Raw genomic sequence first — 16,604 nt, 5'->3', positions numbered from 1 at the left:
CCTGTGATGAGGCTGCATTTTTATGTTTTAATGTTGTATTTTAATCTTGTTTTTAAGTTGTATTCATTCAACTTGTTTTTATTATTGCTTGTTAGCCGCCCTGAGCCCGGCTTTGGCTGGGGAGGGCAGGGTATAAATAAAATTAATAACAACAACAACAACAATAACAACACTTTATTTATACCCCACCCATCTGGCTGGGTTTCCCCAGCCACTCTGGGAGGCTTCCAACGGAATATTAAAATGCAATAATCTATTAAACATCAAGAGCTTCCCTAAACAGGGAACTGGGGGTTAAGTCCAATTTCAGCGCTAGTTTCAAGTCACTTAGTGGAATACTTGCACCGATGGAACATTGTAATGCAAAGGCAAATGCCAGGACATGGCCAAAGATGGTTGCGCAACAGATCGCCCAAGGATGAGCTGTTGTGCAATGGAAAACACAAGCACGTTACCCAGATCAACTGGTTCAGAGGCATCAAAGAACTGCAGTACCCCTCTGTGGCCATTATCGGGGATGGCGCTGCAGTACAGCAAATATCAGGCAAAGCGCTTTCTCTGCCCAGGGGTCCCCTTGTGCCAGGGGCTGTGAGTCACCAGCTCCCTTGTGCCACATTCCATGGTTTAAGAGCCCTGGTGCCTTACACCTGTGGCAGAAGCGCAGGATAACGCAGGGGGCAAGTAAAGTAACAAATTATAATCCCACGAAATCAGTAAATCTTTTCTGACATCCTTTGCTTTCCTCCCTGCCTTCCCGCATGTTTATACACTGCAAAGCACAGTGGGGCACGATTCTCTGTGGGGGTTCCTGGTCCATTCTGCCACAATTAACACACTAAAGCTCTAAATAGCCTCCTCAACAAGGAAATTATACATTAAATTGCACAGAGGGAAGATTGGCTACTTTAATTCTGGCCTAATAACTAAACTGCACATGACAGCAAGGTTTTATTTTTAAAGAAGGAAAAAGAGAAAGGGACTCTTCTCCATTAAAAAAAATATGTTTGGGCTTATGGGTAGGGTTGATTTTATTTTAGAAATTGCATTTTTTAAATGCTGGGGTCTTCTGATGAAATGCAGCTGAATTTATTATTATTATTATTATTATTATTATTATTATTATTATTATTACTGCACTTTAAAAAGTTTCCAGTGGGCTATCTGATGCCAGTCTATGCTCTAAAAAAGGGCACCCAGATTCAGCTGGTTCCTGCAACTGCTGTGTTGTTCTAATGGGAAAAAATGCACATTCACACGGAGAATAAAAAGCAGAACCCACAGTTTCCAGTTACCAATTGACCAGGAAAGAGATTCAACCACGCTTGGTTCCTTTCTTTGCTTGCAGAGCAGTTTCCAGAAAAGCTAAGAATAAGTCTATTTCTCAGTCCTTCACAATTATTTCTGCCCCCTGCCCCCAGCTTCTTTCTCCTTTGGTGACCCCTCGTAGCAGAGTAAGATGTCTTCCATGAACACGGTCTTAACAGTGAGTCCGTAAGTGACTGTGGAGGCCAATTCTGGATCCACATGTCCTTCCACAGTGGGGACACAGGTTTCTGGGCAGGTGTTGATCATGGCAAGGGTTTGCCAAGCATGCCTTCCTCTTAGCTCGGTTCTCCTTTTCACCCTGAATTCATACTTCTTCAAAGTCCATGACACCTTTGATAAAGGCTGTTCTCCAGTTGGAGCGCTCACAGGCCAGTGTTTCCCAGTGTGGAGAGCCAGTGTGGTGTAGTGGTTAAGAGCAGTGGACTCGTAATCTGGTGAACCGGGTTCGATTCCCTGCTCTTCCACATGCAGCTGCTGGGTGACCTTGGGCTAGTCACACTTCTCTGAAGTCTCTCAGCCTGACTCACCTCACAGAGTGTTTGTTGTGGGGGAGGAAGGAAAGGAGATTGTTAGCTGCTTTGAGACTCCTTAGGGTAGTGATAAAGCGGGATATCAAATCCAAACTCTTCTTCTTCTTCCCAGTTATCAGTGTTTATAAAGGTAAAGGGACCCCTGACCATTAGGTCCAGTCATGACCGACTCTGGGGTTGCGGCTCTCATCTCGCTTTATTGGCCGAGGGAGCCGTCGTACAGCTTCCGGGTCATGTGGCCAGCATGACTAAGCCACTTCTGGCGAACCAGAGCAGCACACCGAAATGCCGTTTTCCTTCCCGCCAGAGCAGTACCTATTTATCTACTTGCACTTTGACATGCTTTTGAACTGCTAGGTTGGCAGGAGCAGGCACCGAGCAACGGGAGCTCACCCCGTTGTGGGATTTGAACCGCCGATCTTCTGATCAGCAAGTCCTAGGCTCTGTGGTTTAACCCACAGCACCACCCGCGTCCCATGCCCTTGAGTACCCCCAGATAAAAAAAGCACTGCCTATCTTCCCTTTTCTATACCCCCCATACTGCTTCATTTGGCTATCAAAATCACCCTCCTATTAAAACATTCTCCTTTTTTGCAGTGCAATCTCAGTCTACTCAGAAGCAAGTCACATTGAGCTTGATGGGGTTTGCTCCCAGGTAAATAGCTATTGGACTGCAGCCTCAATAGGGTTTTGGGTTTTGATTTGCCTTCACTGTACCCGTGTTGTCTATTTCACCAGTTTAACTACATCATGCAGTTTGTCATGCTGTTCAGTAATTTGATGGGACACTTATTACGCTTCCATTTAGGAGCAGCTATGATTTTTTGCTGCTAGAAACTTATTTCCCACTAATTTCACATTTTATATAGCAACATATTCTTCATATTACCAAGCCATTAAACTTAAAGAGTTTAATGGAATGACGCTCAGTAATACGCTGGATTCATTTCATTCAACCTATCCACTATAATATATATAATTTATGTATGTATATATATTTGTGTGTGTGTGTGTGTGTGTGTGTGTGTAACTCTCCTGCCACAGCATTTGCATCTGAAATGTACTGCATTGTCAACACTTTGAGCTAGCCATTCTATATGTCAGAATTTGACTCCTGAAGGTCCTGACTCCTGAAGACCACCTCCTGGGACCTTCACCTGTTAAGTTGTGGGTGAACATATCAGACGACACAGCGATTCTTCAAACCGCTCTTGTTTATTCACAGGCCAGAACAGAACTGGGCTGAAGGGTTCAGCCAACCTGCTTATATAGAGATCAACTACAAAGCAACAGTAACAACTTTCTGTAACTATCCAATCACTGAACGCCACTTTCAATTCATTATTTGCATATGTGGACCTGAGTGAAAACTATCTACAGTATCCCCCTGCTGGCCCAGGCTGAGAACTTCAGTACATAACATCAGCAGTTGAGCATAGCTACTCTTCCCATAGCATGACCTGTAAGCAAGCCTACTTTCTGTAGTGTAGCACTTCTTGCCTACAGCTCCTATGGTTTCCACTCCTCCTTCTCTTCCTTCTCTCTTCTTTACAATTCTCTCTTTCTCTCTCCTGGCTCCCCATTGGGCTTGCTGCTCCAGAGGGGAGGACCTGAATGAATGGACTCCCTCGGAAGGTGGTGGCCTCTTCTTGGAGGTTTTTAACAAAAGTTTAATGGCCATTTGCCAGGGATGCTTTGGCTGAGATTTCTGCACTGCAGAGAGTTGGACTGGATGACCCTCGGAGTCCCTTCCAATTCTATGATTCATTGCAAAGAGAGAAAGAGCTTTCATAACTCCCTGACACAGTCAATAGTTAGAAGTCCATGCAGCCGAAAACCCTGGACAGAATTTTCTGATTGGTGAACTCAATAAATAAAGTTAGTGCAATTTGATTTGCAAAATTAAAATTGCAAGTGAATACTGATTTGCTACATGAAAAAAAACCGACTGCTAAAGATCATGTTGAATATCAAGTGTTTGTTGAATATATTTTCTATCAATTTTGAAGATAACTCTCTTGGAGCAAATTTGTTTCCATTCCAGTTCTGGTGCCAATGGGCATGAAACACATCTCTCTCATTAAAGCAGCAGTCTAATCTGGGGGGTGGTGTGCATTTGTGATGCTGAGCACTCTTCTGGAGTTTCTTGCTGTGGAAGTTCAATCGCCCACGTTTACAAAAGTTTTGCAAGACAGCCAAGCTTGGGCTTTTAATTAGGTAAACGCAAGAGTTCCTCAGCCGAGTATCATTTCTGAGCAGAGAAACACAAGAAAGGGGAGAATAAACCTTGGCACAGAAGTAATAATTCCTGAAACCCCTGTCAGTTTAAGAAACCCCATCGCGGATCGAATGGATGCAAAACAGCTGCAAGAGGCACTTTTTTTATTGTCTCTGATCGCAGAGCAAATGGGATGCTTGTCGTTAAGAGTGGGTAATTTGTATCAGTGCTGGCCTCCGCGCAACAGTTCCTTTAGAGGTTTTCCCAAGGGGGAGCGACGCCGCTTCTTTAAATTGTTCTGAATTGATACGGCGCCTTTCTCCATCCTACGTGCATCGCAATGAGCGTAGGAATTGGCCAGAAGCTATCTGAAGTTGGGGGAAATGGACCAGGAAACCTCATATAGCAGATATGCATTGGGGACCGATCATCCTGAAACATACTCGGAGTCGAGTGTGGATTTCATGCTCTTTATTCAGCTCATAGTAGTGAGGAGGAATGGAAGTTCCCACAGAATGTCTGCTTTATATACATTATTTACACAATGGGCCCCAGGTGATTGGCTAATTCCAGGATTCACCTGTAGGCCAATCAGGTTGCAGATTCACTTCCACCTGGAGCTGGACTGGGTGGCTCCTGTGGACCAATCAGACTGCTGCATTCTGATTCTTATTGTTCTAGGACCAATCAGCCTGCTGCCTTTTTGGATCCTATTCAACTCAGTACATAACAATCCCTTCTGTTTTAAGGGGAACCGAGAAAGCTTTGAGGGAAGCATTTTCCTTTTAACATAAGCAAAACTGTTTCCTTTGGGAACTGTTAGGTGTCATTGGACTCTAACTCCCATAAGCGTGGCCAAGGGTCAGGGATGATGGGAGATGTAGTACAACAATTTCTAGAGCTGGGGTGGAGAATCGTTTTCAGACCAAAAGCCACATTCCCTTCTGAGCTTCCTTTCTGGCAGCCATGTGTCAGTGATGGGCAGGGCCAGAGGAAAAAGTGGGTGGAGAGTTGTATGTAAATTTTACCCTTATACACTAGGTTCATTTCTACACATCTCTCTCAAATCCAGGGAAGCAAGAGGCAGGATCAGCATTCATAGATACGTTCCAGCCAGTGGTGAGCAGTCAGTGGAATCGGGGAACTAGGCTAGTCTCCTAAATGTTCCTGGTAAATTAGAATATTAAAGTATTAAAACTTGGTGCCTCCTTCCCAAACCCCAGGAAGCTTCTGCCCAGCTTAGAGAGGGAGGCACGATGCTCACACGGGGGACATTATCCACCCCCAACCACCCTTGCAAACTGGTGCCTCTGGCCCTAAGTGTTCCCCTACAAAAAATTTAATTGCACACCACTGTTTCCAGCCATTTAAGGAGGGTTCGCATCAGGGCCTGTAGGAGACATGGCTGGGAAGATGAAGTAGCCTACAAACAACCCCAAATGTCAGATAGGAAGGTTTGGAGGGCTGCATTGGGCCCCAAGGCCTGGGGTTCCCCACCTCTGGTCTAGAGAAACACCCATGTTCTCCACCCATGTTTCTTAAAGGGAAAGGAATAGACCAAGACCCACCCTCCATAATTGAAGGCAGTGGCTTGTATATGATGTTCTTGGAAGTGCTGGATTTTAATGGAAGCTTATGAGAGGTGCCTCCGGGAGAAGTTCTGTCACAGCAGATGCATTGCCCTTAAAGGCAGCTTAGCCACAATGACGCACAGTCCCAGGTGAGCATTGGTAGGAATGGATGAATCTGTCGATTTCGTTTTCTCTCACATTCCCATTTTCCTGGAAAAGAGGAGACTGAGGGAACATATGACAGCCCACTTCAAATATCTCAAGAGCTGTCTTATGGAAGATGGAGCAAGCTTGTTTTCTCCTGCTCTGGAGGCCAGGACCTGAACCAATGGCTTTATGTTAGAAGAAAGGAGATTCTGACTAAACATCAGGAAGAACTTTCTGACAGTAAGAGCTGTTCAATAGTGGAACAGTCACCCACGGGAGGTGGTGGAGTCTCCACCCTTGGAGGTTCTTAAGCAAAGGTTGGATGGCCCTCTGTCTTGAATGCTTTAGTTGAGATTCTTGCATTGCAGGAAGTTGTACTAGATGGCCCTTGGGTCCCTTCCAGCATTACAATTCTATGATTCCAATATGAGTTCAGTTTTGTTTTTAAGTAGCCATCATGAAATGTCAGCATTTTAAGGCCCATTTCTTCTAGCACACCCTTGCTTTGCCATCTATTTCCCCTAATATAATGTACTTTGTATTATTTTCACTACTTTGTATGCATTTGTATTTTACAGAAGGGAAAAGAGGGGCCTTGAATTTGCTCATCAGCAAAGCCATTTCCGCCCTGGGAGGAGAGGGGGTTGCGGGCAAAACCCTCCTCCCACACACGCGGGGGCGGGACCTTGCCCCCGCGTGAACAGGGAATCCCCGGGCGTGCCTTCCACCCCATCTGCCAAGTGGCGGGCTGGGGAGGCGGGGCCTAGCCCATTTAAGGCCAGGCACGCCCGGGGACCGCCCTCTTTCCCCTTCCCAGCTGAGCGGTTTTCCCATCCCACCCACCCTTTAGGATTAGCTAGCTATGATCTTGCTATGGACTTCGGTTGGTTGCCGCAAGGGGCCTGGTAGGAATTTTTCCAATTTGGCACACTTCGTGCCTTTTGGTTTTTTCGCCTACCTCGTAGCAAACGTCACAACTTTCACGGTATTGGCGGTTAGGCATTGGCAGGGGTTAATTGTTATGCAAATGAATGGGGGGAAGGAAGCGCCATCACCTTCCCCAATGGAAAGGGTAGTCCGGTAGAGGACTCCGGGGGGCGTTGCCTTGTCCGAAACCTAGGGAGGTAAGGGCCCCTGGCACGCCCCCGAGCGGTGACACCCGTGGGATCCTAGTTGGCGTACTTCAACAGGACTCCCATGGCTTGTGGACAACCCTTCCCAGTCCCCATGCCGGGTAGTCGATAGGAGCCAATGCCTAAAGCCAATACCTTTCAATTCTGCAATCAATAAAGTTGTGGCCTTTTTATGCCCATTAACCTTAAATAATGTGTCCAGTGTCTTCATTTCTCATGGGGGAGGGGACTTGCCACGCAATTAGAACCTGAAGAGCATGTCTTCTCCATGGTGGTGAGATGCATTGCATCTCGGTTTTAGATATAGTGAACTGTTTCTAAATTTGCACTTATGCATGTAAAACAGAAGATGCAAATCTGTGCTTTCTCTTTTGGGTGACATGGTTCTTATTTCTTGGCGGTGTAAAAGCCAATGTCACAACTGTGGATACCGTGATGCCCAGAGTAGGTTTAATAGAAGAAAAGTGGGGCAGGAAGGCGACACCCCCAGAGCCCATTGTCAACGAAAACACATGAAATTCACTAGGAAAGAGTCGCTGATGGCTAATTTCTTTGCTCTAAACTGTGTTCGCTGGAACAAACTAACATCTCTACCCCCACACTTCAAGACATACAAATTGTGCCATGCACAAGCTTTGTATAGTAATGATTAAATAATAACCCCCAACCATCATTTTCAAATCCTTCAATGGCGCATGCTGAAAAAGGAACAGCATCTATTTTCACACTGTGTATATTATTTGCTCATGCAGGCTAAATCTACATCGATTACTGGAAACTTATGTGCCAGATATTACTTTTTCTGACTAGAACAATGCTGTCTATATTTCTTATGGGCTGGACCTAATAATTTAGACAGTGTGCACTGAATTTTGAAAATTATACACGTTCACCATTGTACAACCCAGATGTTAAATAAGGGGATGAATACAGAGCATTTCCCCTTGATATAGCCATCAACAGGGAAGCTGGGAGTCTTTGTATGCTGCTCCAGTATTCTGGAACAGGGAAGGGATCACTGCAGGTAGGGCAGGCTTTGCAGACCTCGCCCTTAAGGAGTGGGTAATTAGAAACATGCTTTGGAGTACCATTCCCTGCCAGAGTGCATGGAGCCAATGTGGTGTAGTGGTTAAGAGCGGTAGACTCGTAATCTGGGGAACCAGGTTCACGTCTCCGCTCCTCCACATGCAGCTGCTGGGTGACCTTGGGCCAGTCACACTTCTCTGAAGTCTCTCAGCCCCACTCACCTCACAGAGTGTTTGTTGTGGGGGAGGAAGGGAAAGGGGAATGTTAGCCGCTTTGAGACTCCTTCGGGTAGTGATAAAGCGGGATATCAAATCCAAACTCTTTTTCTTCTTCTTTCCCATGCATCCCATTTCAGTGAATTTGGCCAGGAGGCTGCAAAGACCAAACTCTCACTTGTTCTCAATCTGCACGCTTGCTTCCACTGCCACTTGGCCCAAAAAAGGGTGCCAAAACAGGGTGGGGTGGAATGGGGCAGTGGCAGGGGCGAGTGGCTCTTAAGGCAGGTTATGATGCAAAATTCAAAACAGTTAAAACAGTCATGGGAAGGAAGTGGGCACAGAAAACACATGTCTCAGTCATAATAATAATTTTATTATTTGTGCCCCTCCCATCTGACTGGGTTGCCTCAGCCACTCTGGGCAGCTTCCAGCATATATAAGAAACATAATGAAACATTAAACATTAAAAACTTCCCTATACAGGTGTCAAAGGCCAGGACAGAAAGGTACATCTTCAGAATCCCCCCCCCCCCAAAGAAATCTGTATAATGAAGAAATCAGAGGTACGTCCATAGGGAGGGAATTCCATAGCTTAGGGGTTGTCACAGAGATTGTCCTGTCCTAGCCACACACACACACCCCAGAAAACAACTTCTGGGGACCCCAGAAGGGCCCCCTCTGCTGATCTCAACACCTGGGAGGAGATGGTCTCTCAGAACTCTGGGCCACAGGAGATGCTATTACATGGTATCATTTATCCTCCCTCCACTGTCAGAACACACCTGGCCCCGGGGGGACATGCAGCCCCCGGAATGAGACAGACATCTCCGGGCATCTTCCTGATGTTCGCAAATCAGTCCCCGTGTGTACCAGCAACACATATCAAAGGACATGTGCACACTCTATCAGCAGAGTATAGCAGAAACAATGGTGGAGCGTGACTGTGTGCATTCTAAGTATTTATTAAGCAATATATACAGGACAAAGCACTCATGGTGTTCTCTCACTTCTTCTCCAAGAGAGAAAGAGAGAAAAGTACAAAAGTAGTCTAAAAAGTAAACACTGACATGTGATGTAACAATCACACAACCAGCAATGGAGGAGTGAAATGCTAACATCAATGGCTGAACACACCCTGTGGCAATCTCATGGCAAAGATGTTGTCCTAGATGTTATGGGAAAGGAGGGGGAATAGGAAGCCATAGTTGCGCGTTCCCTGCTGCCGGCTGCACATTTAATTTATCTTCCAGTTTGGGCCTCACGCAATTGACGAAAGTGAAATCCATCCATTATTTCAAGACGATGAAGTTACCTTTCCATAAAATGTGACAGGAGTTAAAAACCAGAGAGATAAAATACACAAAAGGGAACAAGGAGACTAGCCACTTCCCATAATAAGAGCTTTTATTGAAGCATGAGCTAATGGCTCGGCTGAGCTTATCTCTTGTAACAACCAGCAAATTAATGTGCTTGTTTAACTCAAATGGCACAATGTAAGCTATCCTGAATGTGTACACTCAGCTATTGTGCCTTCCTTGGAGAGCATTTAGACTTTAGAATCTGCACTGCTAATCATCAGGCTGGAAGATGCACAGAGGTTTCTAATACCCCAGAAGCCAAGCTGGGACGGTTGTGCGGAAGTCTAGAGAGAAGTGACAGAGACATCAAGCGTGAAGCACAGAGACACTGTCATTTTGGGGAGTGGGGGAGCTGGTAATCAAAACCAAAGATGAGAAGTGGGGAACCTCTGGCCTGTGACAAAACCTGGACGTATGTCTGGAATAGGGAGCTGGCTCTACTAGCGGAAGCACCCCACAAGCTTTAGAGCCCTAAATCATCATCATCAGTGCTGGCCCTACCATTAGGCAGATCGAGGCAGCTGCTTCAGGTGGCAATTGCTGGTTAGGGATGAAAGAGTATCCCCTAAATTGGCCTGTTGCCCTCTGTTGCAGTGGGGGATACTACCAGCATTCGTATAAAGTTCAGCTTCTACTTTTTTATAAATAATTTTTATTAAGTTTTCCATTTAACAATCCAATCATATCACATTAATTATTCCAAATTATACCAATACATATTATGTAGTCCGAATATTTTGCCAAATTTTAAATTTTGTTGGGGGTTCCCATGTTTCGAGCTCAGTGAGGGTCCAATCATCTCATATTTCTGCTGCTTTTGATGTTCACAAATCCCATCTTCCAGTCTTTTTGTACTTATCATTATTCTTCTCAATAACCTCTGTACTGTTTCCGTAGGCGAGTTAAACCAAACATTGTTATTTTTCTGTGTGAACTTTGTAAGGCTCTCCTTAAATCACAAAACGCTGATCCAACAGTTCTGCTCAAGCGGCAGGCGCCATTTTAGTCTGTTCTGATATAATAAAATCTAAGCGTCTGCTCATTAATTTTCCCAGACCAGTTGCACCATAAATCAGTCTTTCCAAGTTCAGCTTCTACTTGGGTCATCTTACATAAATGGAATGGGGTGGCGGTGGCAAGGGAGACACCATGTTGTCCTTTGCCTCAGGCAACAAAATGTCTAGGTCTGGCTCTGAGCATCAGGCTTCTCAATCACACAGGGAATGTCCCTTAGTACAGTTGGCTCTCCACTGTAAATCTTCCACCTCCAATGCATGGATGGCAAAAGAGCCCCAGCCATAGGGAAGCAATGATAGGAGTGGGGCCAAAAAGTGCACTCAGGCTCCCCGCTCTAGCAATTCCAACTGTGTGGGAAAGTTTGGACACACAAATGGGGCTCCTGTCAGGTAGAAGAAGTGAATGGTGATTTTTAATTTCTCATTTCAGTTGCTAGCAAGCTTCCTTGTACAAGCAAGGGATACTTGCTGCTGCTGTGTCAGAGTTGTCTCAGCCACTGAAGAATTTGCTGTACCAAGTCTGGCAGCCAAGCACTCCCCATTTCAGCTCCAGCTTCCCACCCATTTCCCCATTTCTGGGGGAGAAGCATGGTTCCTGGGACCAAATTAGTTTCACAATGACTCCTTTCTCCCAGGCTTGTCTTGTCAATTTGGGTGAGTGGGAATCTGTGCCCCATTGCAATAGGAACTGAAGCTCTGGACATTTCATGGTGCTCAATTTTAATTTCAAAATTACTACTACTACTACTACTACTACTAGGGACGTGGGTGGAGCTGTGGTCTAAACCACAGAGCCTAGGGCTTGCCAATCAGAAGGTCGGCCGGCGGTTCGAATCCCCACAACGGGGTGAGCTCCCGTTGTTCAGTCCCAGCTCCTGCCCACCTAGCAGTTCAAAAGCACATCAAAGTGCAAGTAGATAAATAGGTACCGCTCTGGCAGGAAGGTAAACAGTGTTTCCGTGTGCTGCTCTGGTTCACCAGAAACGGCTTAGTCATGCTGGCCACATGACCCGGAAGCTGTCTACGGATAAACGCTAGCTTCCTCGGCCTATAGAGCGAGATGAGTGTGCAACCCCAGAGTCATCCGTGACTGGACCTAACAGTCAGGGGTACCTTTACCTTTACTACTACTACTACTACCCCAGGCACTCTGGGTGGCTTTCAACATATATAAAAACATAATAAAGCATCAATCATTAATAACAACAGCTTCCCTAAACAGGGCTGCCTTCAGATATATCCTAAAAGTCTGGTAGTTGTTTTTTCCTTTGGCATCTGGTGGGAGGGCGTTCCATAGGGTGAGCGCCACTAGACCGTTTGAGCATATGACATTGATTCCAGCCCGACTACATCCATTATTTAAAAAAAGTCACAATAACTTCTGAAAAGATGACTTCTAAAGCTGCTAGTCATAAGAAGTTGCTTTATGCAGAGTCAGACCATAAGGTCCAATCAACTCAGTATTGTCTATGCCAGGAGTGGGGAACCTCAGACCTGTTTTCTCTCTGATCCACACCCCATAACCCCCCCCCCCCAGTTCCCCTGTGATTGGCCAGAACAGGGGGCAAACCCTGGCATCCAGCATTGTCAGTGAAGGAGGAAGTGACTTCAACAGACAGAAGATAAGTGGTCCTTCTGGTTGCCCTTTCCTGTACTATAGACAGGCAGAAAACAGAACAGGTGGCTCAACATAGCCAATGAGATACCAAACAGCATGATGTAGCCCCATGAGAAATGACACCTAGCTATGTAATGATACCTAACCACCACTAAATGTCAAGGAATTGCTGAAGAGCAGCACTGTTCAAACAATTTACAGAAACCAATTAATATATATTTTAAAGGGCACCAGTAAAAAGGCAGGAGAAGCTTTCAGGAACAAGTGAAAATGAAATTGAAAAGGAAAGTGCAGTTTCATTTCAGCTCTAATGTTACAACCTTTTTACCAGTGGCTTGAATTGCTTATTGCTGGAACATCTGCAGCTGCGCTGCTTGAAACTGTTGTTTCTCTTCTATCGGCGAACTCCAAACCTTCCCCTCCTAGTACTTAGACAGACACTGTTCTGCAAATTCAGAGAGAAAAGGAGAGAACCTTGTCTCCTTGGTTACCTCTGTCTACCACAGAAGACAGAGGATTGGGGTTTATGTTTGGAATGGTCAATGCTGGAAGCTTAGCAAGATCAGCCAGTTATGAGGGATCACAGGAAGTTGCATCAGTCAATCTAGATCAGTACTGCCTATACTGACTTGCAGAGGCTCTCCAGGGTTTCAGAAAGATGGCAGGGATTAAACCAAGGACCTTCTGCATGAAAAGCAGATGCTTGACCACTGAGCCTTTCCCTTGCATCACAGTAAACAGCAATGCACAAGAGGCCTTACTTTGGAGCAGGCATGGCCAAACCTGGCCCGCCAGATATTTTGGGACTACAACTCCCATCATCCCTAGCTAACAGGACCAGTGGTCAGGGATGATGGGAATTGTAGTCCCAAAACAGCTGGAGGGCCAAGTTTGGTCATGCCTGCTTTAGAGAGACAATTGCATTCAGCTGTATCCAGGGTTGGTGCTACTCAGAGTAGGTGCATTAAAGTTGATGGACATGACTAACTTGGGCCCATTAGTCTACTTTGAGTATAGCTTTAAAAAGGTAAAGGGACTCCTGACCATTAGGTCCAGTCGTAACCGAATCTGGGGTTGCGGCGCTCATCTCGCTTTATTGGCCATGGGAGCCAGCATACAGCTTCCAGGTCATGTGGCCAGCATGACTAAGCTGCTTCTGGCGAACCAGAGCAGCGCACGGAAATGCTGTTTACCTTCCCGCCGGAGTGGTACCTATTTATCTACTTGTACTTTGACGTGCTTTTGAACTGCTAGGTTAGCAGGAGCAGGGACCAAGCAATGGGAGCTCACCCCACCGCGGGGATTCGAACCACCAACCTTCTGATCATCAAGCCCTAGACTCTGTGGTTTAACCCACAGCGCCACCCGCATCCCTGAGTATAGCTTAGTTGCATACAATCCTCTGTATTCTGCGTCTTTGGTCCCTCACATCAAAATGTGCAAGAAAAAGAGTGAATCGAGGTGGGTAATTTCTCTTCAAATGGAGAATTGTGCTGTAAATGGGCATCCAAAGTTAGGGGTGACCAACTTTCAGCAACTACCCTGTGGAAAGAGAGCAAGGGATCTGGGCAAAGGCATCATCAGTGCCTGCTCCAATCAGACTCTGCCTTTTTTTCTCATGCACAGCTTACAGCAAACAGATTCAAATTGTGATGTCACAGAAAGTGGAAAGCCTGTTTTGCGAGCTGCAGTAGGGTTGGGTGTTAAAACAAACCATGGTTTAGTGTGATACCTGACTTATGCAACTATAGAATACAGTAACTGCAATTACATTTGCTCACTTCCACCCCTTCCTATCTTATCCCATTCCCTGATGTCTAACTGAGACCTTACTGAGGGCAGAGACCCTGTCTGTCTCTTGCTGGTAAAATGCTGTAAAAGGTTTTGTTTGCTCCTGTTTGCAAAAATTAGAATATCTTAATGGTCAAGGTAAATGCACTGCATTTCATAATCGCAATGGGTGCCAAACTGGTATCCGAACTTGAAACACAGAATTGCATTTTGCAAAAACAAGCATGCCCAATTATACCTTGATACCTCGGTGTTCAAGGGAAACCTCACGTTCCAAAAGCGCACAAACAGAGAGTCCCAAAGAGGCGAGTTAAATCGAAAGCCTCATTTCACTCACTCCATAAAAAGACCAATTAACTTCAAACAAAATTATGACTGCAAATCGAAATTACCAAATCATAACTATAAAACACAATCACTTTGGATGGGAAGTTGGGAATCTAATAGGATGTTCCCATGTTGGTGTTGCCAGACTCTGGGGAAATGTGGCTCTCATATGGAAATCTACATAATCCCCCTGTAACACAACATTCTCCTATTCGAAACCTGCCAAAGGTTATTCAAATGCTGCCTAGGATTGAGATCCAGCCATCGGTCAACAACAGATGCGCTGTTCTGTTGCACAGATCTCTCGCCACCAGTTTGCACTTAGAATCATAGAATTGTGGAAATGCGAGAGGCCCAAGTGAGGCTCATGCCATCATAAAACAGGAACTGAACAATGCCATCATTAAACATAATTGCAAATAAATACTTATTAGGGAGAAATATACAAACCCAACCAATGTGTTGGAAATCACAACAATTAGCAGGAAAAAGAACCCCAAGGAAGCACTCCCATGAGTGGCAAAGAAAGCTGAGTAAATTAGTAGGGGTATCTGCACAAAAAAGGATCAAGTTGTCTCAAAGCTTGGCGGGGGAGGGGGAGAAACACCTGCACTTCCCAGTTTCTGATTTGATCCCAGAATATCCCGCTTTTCCTTGAAAAGGTAAAGGGTAAAGGGACCCCTGACCGTTAGGTCCAGTGATGGATGACTCTGGGGTTGTGGAGTTCTTCTCGCTTTATTGGCCGAGGGAGCCAGCGTACAGCTTCCGGGTCATGTGGCCAGCATGACTAAGCCGCTTCTGGCAAACCAGAGCAGTGTACGGAAACGGCGTTTACCTTCCCACCAGAGTGGTACCTATTTATCTACTTCACTTTGACATGCTTTTGAACTGCTAGGTTGGCAGGAGCAGGGACCAAGCAACGGGAGCTCACCCTGTCGCGGGGATTCGAACCGCCAACCTTCTGATCAGCAAGCCCTAGGCTCTGTGGTTTAACCCACAGCACCACCTGTGTCCCGTTTTCATCGGAAAAATGTTGGAGGGTGTTAAGTTATGTGACCCCCCCAGGCACATACGGAGCGAAGGAGACAGGTAACTATATAACCTTTAGAAGACACCTGAAGGCAGACCTGTATATGGAAGGGTTTTTTAATGTGTAATGCTTTTAGATGTTTTTATATATAAAACCCAGCCAGATGGATTTGGTGGTATTATTGTTGTTGTTGTTGTTGTTGTTGTTGTTGTTATTACTACTACTATTATTTTATTACTATTATTATTATTAAATGGGACATCCTTATTTTCATTGGAGAAATGTTGGGGGGTATGTTAACTGTAGCAGGAATCCCCCCACCCCAATCATTCTGTTTGTACAAACTTCACACACACGCATACTCACACACTACATATGCCACACTTCTGTTATAAATTCATAGAAAAATCAGCCATACATCGGATTTGCACTGTTCCATTTTTATTTTACTCCATATGACAAGGACTATCAAAGGGGGATGGCTTGGTTCTGGTCAGCCATAATCCCTTCACCATCCCAGCACATCCACAGGAGCCCTGCCCAGTTGCTATGCCAACCCTGATGATCCCAGACAGAAGACAATCAAGATCACAAAGAACTTGCATATGGGAGTGGATTCAGCATGGACTGAAACAAAGGACAATGATCAGATTTTCCCTCTGGGGGCAGGAAACTGCAAACTCCCCTTTGTCTCCTGGAAGTGACTCATGGGGAGGGGGAAAGGAGGAACCAGCCAGGTGACAGGACACTCAGGTTACCACCAACTCCTCCCTCAACCCCTCCTTTCTGTAATGTATGAATGATGTTTCTGGGGGTGGGCTTGACCTAGAGGAGGGGAATTTCAAAAGTTTTTATAAGACCTTGCACACTATTTTTCTTGGTCTTTCCTCTCTCTTGCAAGTGAGGGGAACACCCTGTTGCAACAGTTCAATAAAGGCCAAGCCTACAGGCTGCTGTTTTGCTCCAAGTTATCCTGGTTGGTGTCTTTGTTTTGTCCAAGGGAGCCCTCGGATTTTTCCGGTAACATAACCACCAACCTTTTAAAGTGGCAGGAGTCTCAAACCAGGGACTTCACTAGCCTGATATCACTTGTGGTGTCATACTAGTGGTCAGGATAGTTGGAAGAGCTTCTAGCCAGCCAAGGGTCAAATGAGTCAAGTAGCCAATAGGCTCCCATCTGGTTATCGTAAAAGTGTAGACTATGTCCTGGCTCTTTGGGCTGAGCTAGGGCTGTGTGCAAAATGGCTATTCAAGATTCTCCACTTGCTCTGGCAGAGGAACTGGAGAGGGGGGTG

Source organism: Podarcis gaigeae (assembly GCF_964106915.1).
Source record: "Podarcis gaigeae genome assembly, chromosome: 3".
NCBI lineage: Eukaryota > Metazoa > Chordata > Lepidosauria > Squamata > Lacertidae > Podarcis > Podarcis gaigeae.
The sequence above is the reverse complement of the archived record's forward strand: the minus strand, read 5'-3'. Positions refer to the sequence as shown.